The sequence below is a fragment of the Oxyura jamaicensis genome, chromosome 1 (genome assembly GCF_011077185.1).
Source record: "Oxyura jamaicensis isolate SHBP4307 breed ruddy duck chromosome 1, BPBGC_Ojam_1.0, whole genome shotgun sequence".
Classification (NCBI taxonomy): domain Eukaryota; kingdom Metazoa; phylum Chordata; class Aves; order Anseriformes; family Anatidae; genus Oxyura; species Oxyura jamaicensis.
The window spans coordinates 121779706-121790760 of record NC_048893.1 but is presented as its reverse complement, the minus strand read 5'-3'; the positions used below and the strand labels follow the sequence as shown (position 1 = coordinate 121790760).

At 44.7% G+C, this 11055-nt stretch overlaps 1 protein-coding gene across 1 annotated transcript in view; it reads left to right on the top strand.

Annotated features, from left to right (window-relative positions):
• Positions 1–3539: 3539 nt before the first annotated feature.
• ZFX (zinc finger protein X-linked) overlaps positions 3540–11055 on the top strand; it is a 33818-nt gene continuing 26302 nt past the window's right edge. Inside the window, exon 1 of the mRNA XM_035326021.1 lies at positions 3540–3551. The gene's annotated coding sequence lies outside the window, so the exon portion shown is untranslated. The remainder of the gene's footprint in view (positions 3552–11055) is intronic.

The following is an 11055-nucleotide window of genomic DNA, read 5'->3' as shown; positions in this document are numbered from 1 at the left end:
CTTGTTTGCCAGGAGCCATGTGAAGCTTCCCACCAGCATCAAGCCAGTTCTCCCTTTGGGTGTCACCATGCTCTGAAGACCAGCAGTGATGGCAGAAGAGCAGATGGACTGGTCAGAGCCATTTCACAGCCTCCTGGGGGAAGGGTGATGAGCAGCACACCAAGCTGTGGCATTCAGGCAGTGCTTCAGCTCTGTGGGGAGCATACCGCCTGGCAGGAGCACACAGCAAATCCAGGAGGAGTGCTAGGTGCCAAAGTCAGGGGACATGGCAGGTGACTGTCCTGGAGTTCTGCACTGATTTTGTCCTGTTTTTAATGAGGCAGATAACGAGCAGAGCTACCTGGAGAACAGGAAACCTCTGCTTATGAGCAGCCTGTGCCCATTTTAGTGCCAAAAAAATATCAGACTGAGCTGTGATTTGGGAGGGGGCTGTGAGGTTAAAAAGCACTCACCCTTTGTTGCCTGTGGATCACATAATGCATACTGAGCCCTGAAGAAATTTATAGGCTTGTGATTCCTTACCTGCAAGAAAGATAAATCATATAAACCCCTCCTTCCTCTACCCAGCAGGAGTTCCAAGACCTGGCTCTTCTTAACACCCTTTCACACCTTGGAGTATCTTGCATCCTTTTGTCTCACTGCATCTGTCCCATGCTGTGAGATCTCTGAATTTGATGATGTTGGCTTCTCAGACATAAAATTATTCAACACTTCATACTGTGGATAAAGCATCCTGTGACTTACAGATGACTTCAGCTGTCTTCTCTTTTCTGTAGGCAGATTCAAGGGACCTTTCTTCACACATTCAGACTTGTGCACGGCCATAAGCCTTCATCACAGCACACAGAAATAACCAGCACTGCTTCGGGAGGCTTGGCAAGAATTTTGCTCCAAGTGAAAAGAGTTACAGACCCATTTTGGGGCATGGTGCCTGGGATCAAATCATCTCTGACACATTTCCTTCTGCAGGCCTCAGTCTGTTCTTTAATCGATGTTTCTGGATCCTGCATGGAAACCCTTGAAGCCATCTAACCTGGGACCTTTTGGTGAAGGACCAACTGATTGCCAAGAGATGACGGTGGGCTGGAGACGGCACCCTGGTGGCAACATTTTCTTGTGGTGACACAGAAAGACCTTTTCCTAAAGCAGTCTGCAAAGAAAAACAGCAATAGCATCTCAGTTTGCTAATGAAAGGACTGGCGATGCAGAGAAATGCCAGAGAGAAAAGAAATAGGCACTACTGACTGTGTGCAAGCAGCGGAGCACAGACGCTAGAGGACTCTACTCAGATCTCTCCACAGGGTTTCATTAGATAATTACATTAGTTTAATTTCTAAATGTAAATTATGTCTGGACAATTCTTTAGAAATTTTGAACAGCTCTATGCAGATTTACTGTCTACCAAACAGTGACAACTACTAGTGGGCATGATTTGAAATACTATTTTTAATTTTTTAAACTATTCTTAAATAGAAAGAATCTGAATACTAAAAAATATGACTTCAATAAATTATATTATTCTGGGTACCTGTAATTCCTTCCACTTCTGAAATGATGAGGTCACTTAAATTTCTCTATGGCATAAGTCACTAAATTTCACTCACTCTCTGTGAACTGAAGGACTTGGATTCAGGGAGAAATACCAGAACGCCATCCTGTCTTGAGCTGAATAAGGTAGAGAACCCATGCCGTTCCTTGTGTTTTGCTCGTGGTTGCTCACATTTTATTGTTTAGAAAGTCAAGTCTAATTTTTAAAATGAATCCATCTTGTTTAAACTTCCAGCTATCAATTTTGGTTATGTCTTTGTCTAGACTAAAATGACCTCTTACCAGAAAAGCACTACCTAATTCATGTATCTCTGTTTTGTTGGTGTTTTTTTTATGTTTGTCTGCTTTTGCTCTTATTAAACAGCAAAATATTTTATAAGCTTTTAAATCACTTTTCTGATTCTTTGTGCTCTCTCTGGTTTTCAGTCTATTTAGACTTTAAAGCAGGTATAAACTCACCTTACTTCTACAATCTGTCTTCTTCACTGTTAGCATCCCCACCCCCCCCTTTCTTTTTTTTGTTTAAGTCCCAGCTGTACACCAGAGCCTCTTCTTGAGGTGTCTTGAAATTGTGTTCCTTTAATATTTTCTGAACTCTGCTTTTCAGGATTCAGTAATATCTTCTAGGTACATGACTTGTATTCATTAATCCTAGATAGGTAATTTTGCATTTGGACATGTTAAGACACAACTTATTTAACATCCCATTTATAGAGTAATCCAGCCTACGTGACTGTTCTGCATTATTGTCTTTTCCTCCTCATTATTTACCCACTCCACCATCTTTGTCAGAAGTAGCACTACCATGATTACTTCTGGACCATGGATGGAGCTGTTGGGCCAGATACCATCACTGAGGCCCCACCTCCACGAACAATCCAACTGTTTCATTTCTTCTCCAGATCTGTCAGTCCCTCAGCTTTTAAACCATTTAATATATTACACTAAGTGAGACTCACTGGCGTACAGTGGGAAGCACTTTACCAAAGTCTACTCTGTCTACACAGTTTTGTGCTCAGGCTTCTCACCTACGCAAGTAATTAAACTCAGTATGTTTGCCAAAATCTTTTTTTTTTTTTTTTTTTTTTTTTTCCTTAAACCACACTTAATGGTGTTAGTTATATTCTTATCCTTTAATTCTTTATCAAAGAACTCCTGTGTTTTCTGTTCCATTATTTTAATGAGGACTGATTTTAACATGATGGGCTGGTTTATTAGTACCTGACTCAGCCAAATGGGAACTGGCCCTGATATCACTCTTTCTGAAATTGTTCAAATCTTTTGAGATTTGCATTTATTATTGTAAATGGATTGGCTATCTCCTCTGCTGACAAAGGAAGGCAGGAGTGTATTTTGAAGAATGTACCACTCTACACTTGCCCTACTCTTGTACTTCTCACTAGACATTTTCTACTGATTACTGTCCAGAAACACCTTATGAGGTCTAACAGACTTTTGGTCAGACAGCCTTTCCTTTGTTACGTTCACTTTTAAGATTTCAGGGTTATGTGGACCTGCTGATTAAATATCAGTAGAACGACTGATTATCCCTTATACTTCCTTCATTTTCAGACATACTTTTACAAGGACTACTTTTCAGTATTACTATCCCAAATACACTATGCATGAAAAAATCTCCTCGTAGAGTTGTAGCTTTTACTGTAAAACACCACTTTGGTTGACATGATTTATGGCCCACACCTTTCTTCCTGAGTAAAATAATTCTAATGAAGCAACTAGCCTTGCTGGCAAACCTATCCCAGCAAAAGTTCACAATTTAAATCTTGCATGGTTGCTTTTACACTGAAAATTGCTTTATTTAATCCACATGAACTACAAGTGCATTTGGCTATTTTTCCTACTTGAAAAATGGAAACACTTATTAAATTGAAAAAACACCCGTTTCATCTACTCGAAGAAACATTTGCTAAAACCTATAGTTCCTAACATACTACAAAGCTCTTTGCCCTCTACTTTCCTTGTCAGGGCCAGTTTTAGTGGTGGTAACAAGCAGTTTAAAAACAAGAACACTAAATACTCAGCTGTTTGGATTTTTTGAAACCCACATTTGTTTAAAATGGATGTAGTCTTTGCTGTGTATCATGGGTTGCTTGGCTGGAAAGCTGCAATACTACTAATAAAGGTTAATTCATTTTTCCTGCAGATCTCTAAAGGTTTAGCAGATAGTAGTATCACAAGTACTCTGGTTTTCAGCCTCAGAATCACATGTGCAAGTTTTTGTATTTAATTGCATCAAGCGTCTTGTGGGTAAAAGTTCAGGACCAGACCAATAAAGGCCACCTTGTGGTTGGGGTCTACTACAGGCCACCTGATCAAGGCGAGCCTGTCGATGAGGCCTTCTTACTTCAACTACAAGAAGCATCACACTCACACGCTCTCATCCTGATGGGGGACTTCAACCACCCGGATGTCTGCTGGGAAAGCTACACAGCAGGCTGTAAGCAATCCACAAAACTCCAGGAGCGCGTTGAGGACAACTTCCTGACCCGGGTATTAGACAAACCAACCACAGAAGTGTGACTGGACCTGGTGCTCACCAGTACAGATGAACTCACTGAAGAGGTTAAGATCAGAGGCAGTCTGGCTGAGTTTGTGATCTCTAGGAATATGGGCCTGGTGAAGAGCAAAGTCAGGGCCCTGAACTTCAGAAAAGTGAACTTCGAGCTGTCTAAAGACCTAGTGGATGACATCCCCTGGAACGCCATCATTCAGGACAAAGGAGCTGAGCAGAGCTGTCAACTCTTTAAGGATGTTTTCCTTAGAGCACAGGAACTCTCCATCCCCCTGTGTAAGAAAGCGGGCAGGAAACCGGGATGGCTGAGCAACGACCTGATGGTCAAACTGAGGCACAAGAAGGAAATGCACACGCAGTGGAAGCGGGGACATGTGGCCGGGGAAGAGTGCAGGGATGGTATCAGGAAAGCCAAAGCCCAGATGGAACTGAGCTTGGCACAGGATGCAAAGGGTAACAAGAAGGGATTCTAGAGGTACATTGCCCAGAAAAGAAAGGCCAAAGAGAGTGTTCCCCCTCTGATAAATGAGAAAGGAGAACTGGTAGAGACAGACTGGAAAGGCTAAGGTACTCTGCTACTTCTTTCCTTCAGCCTTTACTGGCAGTCAGGCTGCCCACGTCTCTCATTTCCCTGCAACTGTAAGCGAGGGCTGGGGGAGCAAAGTCCCTCCCACTGTAAGTGAAGAGCAGGTTTGAGACCATCTGATGAAGGTGAACAGGTACAAGCCCATGGGGCCTGATGCCATGCATCCCAGGGTCCTGAGGGAAGTAGCAGACAGAGTTGCCAAGCCTCTCTCCATCATATTTCAAAAGCCCTGGCAGTCAGGTGAAGCCCCTGGTGACTGGAAAAAGGGAAACGTTACTCACATTTTAAAAACTGTTGAAAGGAGGACCCGGGGAACTACAGACCAGTGAGCCTCACCTCTGTGCCTGGGAAGATCATGGAACAGATCCTCCTGGAAGCAATGTCAAGGCACATGTAGGACAAGGAGGTGATCCGCGACAGCCAACATAGCTTCACCAAGGGCAAATGGTGCCTGACCATTCTGGTAGACTTCTATGACTGCATCAGTTGACAAGGGAAGATCAACTGAATTCATCTACCTGGACTTCTGTAAGGTATTTTACATGGTCCCACAAGACATCCTTATCTCCAAATTGCAGAGAGATGGTTTTGACGGGTGGACCATTGAGCAGTAAGGAATCAGTTTGAAGGCCGCGCTGAGAGAGTAGAGGTCAGTGGCTCTATGTCCAGGTGGAGGACGGTGATGAGTGGCGTCCTTCAGGGGTCTGTCCTGGGACCAGTGCTGTTTAATAGCTTTATCAATGACATAGACAGTTGGATTGAGTGTACCCTCAGAAAGTTTGCAGATGGCCCCAAGCTGAGTGGTGCAGTTGATACAGCATAAGGAAGGGATGCCATCCAAAGGGATCTGGACAGGCTGGAGAAGTGGACCCACGTGAACCACATGACATTCAAGGCCAAGCACAAGGTGCTGCACCTGGGTCAGGGCAATCCCAGACATGAGGACAGACTGAGGGGAAGAACTCACTGAGAGCAGCCCAGCGGAGAAGGACTTGGGGTTCTGGTGGACAAAGCTTGACATAAGTCAGCAGTGTGTGCTTGCAGCCCAGAAGGCCAACTGCATCCTGGGCTGCATCAAGAGAGGGGTGGCCAGCATGGTGAGGGAGGTGATTGTCTCCCTCTGCTCTGCCCTTGTGTGGTGGTTTTACTCGGTGGGTGGCCAAGCTCCACCACAACCACTCTCTCACTCACCTCCTCAAAGAGGAATGGGAAGAAAATACGATGAAAATGGCTCAAGGGTTGAGATAAGGACAGGGAGATCATGCAGTAATTATTGTGATGGGCAAAACAGACTCAGCATAGGGAGATAGTGAGATTTATTGCTTACTACTAACAAGCTAGAGAAGTGAGAAACAAAGGAAAGAAACCAAAAGCACCTCCTCCCCCCAAGTGACGCAGGTGAACGGGGAAATGGGGGTTATGGTCAGTCTATAGTGCTTCTTCGCTGCCGCTCCTTCTCGGTCACTCTCGTCCCCTGTGCTGTGGGGTCCCTCCCACGGGATGCAGTCCTTGCTGAACTGATCCGGCGTGGGCTTCCCACAGGCAGCAGCTCTTCAAGAACTGCTCCAGATATGGGTCCGTACCATGGGGTCCATCCCTCAGGAGCAAACTGCTCTAACCTGGGTCCCCCACAGGCAGCAGCTCCTGCCAGGTCACCTGCTCTACCGTGGTCTCCTCCACAGGCTGCAGCATGGAACCCTGCTCCCCCGTGGTACTCCATGGGCTGCAGGGGGACATCCTGCTTCACCATGGGCCTCACCACAGGCCGCAGGGGACTTCTGCTCCAGCGCCTGGAGCACCTCTCCCCCTCCTTCTTCACTGACCGTGGTGCCTGCAAGGCTGTTCCTCACTCCTCTCACTCTCCCAGCTGCTGTGTGGCGCAGTGTGTTTTTTTTCCCTGTCTTAAATATGCTCTCACAGAGGCACAAACATCACTTATAGGCTCAGCTCTGGTCAGCAGTGGGGCCCTTACCAAACATGGGGCAGCTTCTAGATCCTTCTCACAGAAGCCACCCCTATGGCCCCCTGCTACTAAAACCTTGCCACGTAAACCCATTACACCTTGTGTACACCTGGAGTGCTGCGTACAGGTGTGGGGCCCCCAGCACCAGAAGGATGTGGGGCTGTTAGTGCGGCTCTGGGGTGACCTCATTGCAGATTTTCAATACTTGGAGGAGTCTTATAAAAAAGAGAGCAACTTTTTACTCAGGTAGATAACAACAGGACAAGGGTGAATGGTTTAAAACTAAAAGAGGAGAAAATTAGGTTAAATGTTAGGAGGAAATTCGTCACTCAGAGGGTGGTGAGGCACTGGCACAGGTTGCCCAGAGAAGCTGTAGATGCCCCATCCCTGTTCAAGACCAGATTGGATGGGGCTTCGGGCAACCTGATCTAGTGGGTGGCATCCCTGCCCATGGCAGGGGGTTGGAGCCAGGTGATCTTTACGGTCCCTTCCAGCCCAAGCTGTTCTATGATTCTAATACGTATGCACTTAGTTTCAGAGGTGGACCACAGCCAGCTAAAATGAAAAGATTTTTTTATTTTTTTTTCCAATTCTTTCTTTCAGTAAGGTAGTAACTACCATAATTATGATGTGAACCTTTTTACTACTGCTTTGAGCAATCTTCTTAATCCTCCTTAGTTGCTTCTTTTTAATCAAATGATTGCAGGTAAGTAATGAAGCATAAGCAATACCATTAGTAACTAAAATAGAAAAAAGTGTGACAGAGTTTAGACCCTTGGATAAGACAACTGTACTTCCTTTTCATGAAACAGTTTCAAATGGAAACAGGATGACAGAAAACTTATTTGTAATTTTGTGTGTGTGTGAATATATATTAACTATTCTGGGACAAATTAGAACTGCCCCCACCCCTTCCCTTCCTACTCAGCCTCTAATTTCCCTCTCTCACTGTGGCTGCATAGGAAAAACGTGAACATATCATGTCAAAACACTGAGAATGTTTACTGTACAGTGCTTGATTTAACTCAGTGACCACTTGTCACCAGTTGACAGGTCCATCCAGGTTGAAAAACTGCTACTGTTAAAGGAAATATGCTAACTGTCCAGCAAAATTACTCAGTATGGCTGTAGATCAAGAAGCAAACATATCTATGTGGAAAGGCCTACAAAACGGCCGACCCAGAGCTGATGACTCTCGGCTTAGCATCCCATTTCTATAGCCTAGAGCAGTTAGCAATGGAGGAGCTAGAGCTTCAGAAATTTGGCAGTACTACTTGGCACACTTGTGTTTGCGAAGCATGTTGCCGATAAGCAGGAAGGGTTCTAAATAAGACATTAAATAGGAAGGAACTGAGACTGAAAGTGGCTCTTTATTCATTTTTGGAATTTGTTTGCATGTAAATTATCAGAAAGATAGAAGCAATCATTATTAGCCATTCTGACCCACAGCCACACCAGGTCTTCCTGACTTGAGGGACACACATTGCTGGTGTTATACAGATTGACTCTTTTTAAGAGAACCTAGATGGAACGTTGATAACCAATGCCAAGTAAGAAATTACTAGCATGTATCTCTGGAACTAACCCAGTGATGGCTATGTTTGAGCAGAATTTGGAGGATATTTCAGCAAAAGCCACGGGCTTAATTTGCTTTTGTGAGGGCAAAGTTGGATACAGCAAGGTTACCTACTGCTGAGTGACAGATACTAGAACAAGCTCTAGGGAAAAAAATAAAACAAAAAACACTGGACCACAGGTAAAAATAGTATCAGAAGGGCTCTGTTCACAGGACTGTGGAACAATTGAGCTATAAACTTTGACATGCAAGCTATATTCCATCTCTGTATTAAATCTGACCCAGACTAATCTCTAATTAAGGTCTGAAATCCTATTGCTTACAACGTATTTTTTCTTTTACCAGTTGTGTACTCTACTCCAGAAAGTGCAATTCACAGAAACATTTCAGCAAACACATTAACCTATGTTTCTACAAGGTGGTGCAAGTACATTTGTTTTATCTGCAGTTTTCAAGCGTGTTCTGCCCTTGGACTCCTCTGTTAGATGAGAGAGCAGAAATGGCTGTGAGTATCAGTTGTAAACATGGCTTCCTTTCTGGCAGCTCAACAGATGGGAGTTCCCCTCTTCCTGACCATACCAGGGTGTTTGTGGCCTATTGGTCGGCGTCAGAAGCGTTAGTGGTTGGGGATAACACTTAGATCACGGCTGTATCGAGACAAATTGTTTCTCCTTAATAACTCAAAAGCTGTTGGTATCTGACTCTTGAGTAGCAGGGAACAAGGGGATAAAGGTGCGGTGGTTATATGCAGACAGGGTGAATGGCCAACAACGACCAGACAAGAAGTTAAGAATCAGGCTTTCACAAAACATCTGGGCATATGCCTTTCAATAACATTGTAGCTTTTCTGATGTCTCTCCTTGCAATGACCTATCACACTGATATGCTGAATTTTCAAGGGCAGTGTTCCGTATATTCAGGAACTCATTCCACATGTGAATGACGGATTTTATTAACATCCTTGGGACCAAAAAGCACAGTGTACCATGCTGTTCATTATAAACACTTTAAATTTGTTGGAAAAACTCCTTAAAAACACAGAATCACTGAAGTTGGAAGGTATTCTGTAGATCTTCTGGTCCAACTCCTACTCAGAGCAGGGTCAGCTACAGAAGGTTGCTCAGCGCTGTGTCTAGTTGGGTTCTGAGTATCTCCAAAGATGGAGAACTCACAATCTCTCTGAGCAACCTGTTCCACTGTTTGACCAACCTCACAGACGTTTTCTTTTCATGTTTAAACTGAATTTCCAGTATTTCAATTTGTGCCATTGACTGTTGTTGTGTCACTGAATGCTACTGAGTAGTGACTGGCTCTCTGATCTTTACTCCCCTCATCAAGTATTTATATATAAGCATAACATCCCCGAGTCTTCTTTTCCCCAGCCATTCTCTCTGAGCAGCCCCACCTCTTCGTCTTTCCTCATGTATCAGATGCTCCAGTCCTGTAACCATTTCAGTGGCCTATCTTCTATGAAAGTATTGCATAATATAAACTATCAAAGGCATGTTCCAGCCAAGGAACTTACCAATGCGTAAGTAAAAACAACAAACACTTTGACTATTTTTCACTTTTCTATATGAGATCTACCTTGCTCTTGATTATGAATTAAGATTTTATTCTGCTCTTGTTCCTTTGGCTTCCTTCCATCCTAACAAGAATATCAACTTATTTTTTAGTAATATTATAATTACGGTCAAGATTAATAACCATTTTTAAGGTAAATATTTTAGGAACCTCTCCTGCAATATAGCTTGGGCTGATTCTACAGTAGTTTATCTATGACCTTCATAAAATGAAATAAAATTAATTAACTTTTGAAGTTTTGTGGTCATAATTTGCACTGTTCAGGGTACACGTTTAGCATATACTACACCAAAATAAACGATAAGCATTTCACAAGCACTGGCCAAATCACTTTTTAAGCTTGTGTGTTAAGATGGGAAATTAGTGTGCAAAATTGCAGCTGAGTCAAAACTGAACCCCAAGGCTCATTCTCAGCATAAACACTGCACGGGTGCTGTTCAGGGGCAGATAAGTCACATTTGCCTGAGCTGATAAGTGCAACAGTCCGTTTACTTCCAGTTTACTTAAATGGCTAAAACAGCACGAGAAGTAGTCCCCTCGAGCCCTGACCCCACAATTACGTGAGGACTCCAACCAAACTGAATGTACCTACTCATCGCCATGAGGTTGCTCATGGTACATAATTTCTGATGTCTTCAACGCTTTAGGTTGCATCTTTCATGGGCCAACAGTGATTATTTTATTAAACCAAAAATAAAATAAAATGTGGTTAAATTTTAGGGTAAGGACTACAAGACACTGGCAGCCAGGCACGCTGGATGTGACAGTACCTCCTTTCAAATTCCGTACAGTCTATGAAAGGAGACCTCTCCCCCTTTATTTTTTTCGCTTTTTTTTGTTTCCTCGGCAGGAGCCGCGCCGGGCGGGCCGGGGCGCCATGGCGGCCTCTTACATAAGTGCCAGCAGCCCTGGGGGAAGCGCCGTTCCCATCACGTGCGCGGGAGCCACTTTTCCTCGCCGAAAATCTGGGGCTCGGGCTGCGCCCACCCGGCCCCGCTGCTTTGTTGTCGCTGTTATTGCTGTTGTTGTTGTTGCAGTTATTATTACTGTTGCGGTTATTGTTGTTGTTGCTGTCAGTGATAACGGCGGCCTGCAGCCGCACCCCGCGCTGGGGCGCCCCCGGGCCCCGCGCCCCCCATGCCCGAGGCCCCGTTCCCCCCGCGGCTTGTCGCCGGGCGCCCCCCGAGCCCGCAGCGCGGAGCCCGCAGCCCTCGGGCCCGCACCCCGAGGCCGGGCCGGGGCCTGTCGGCCGCGGGAGGCCGCGG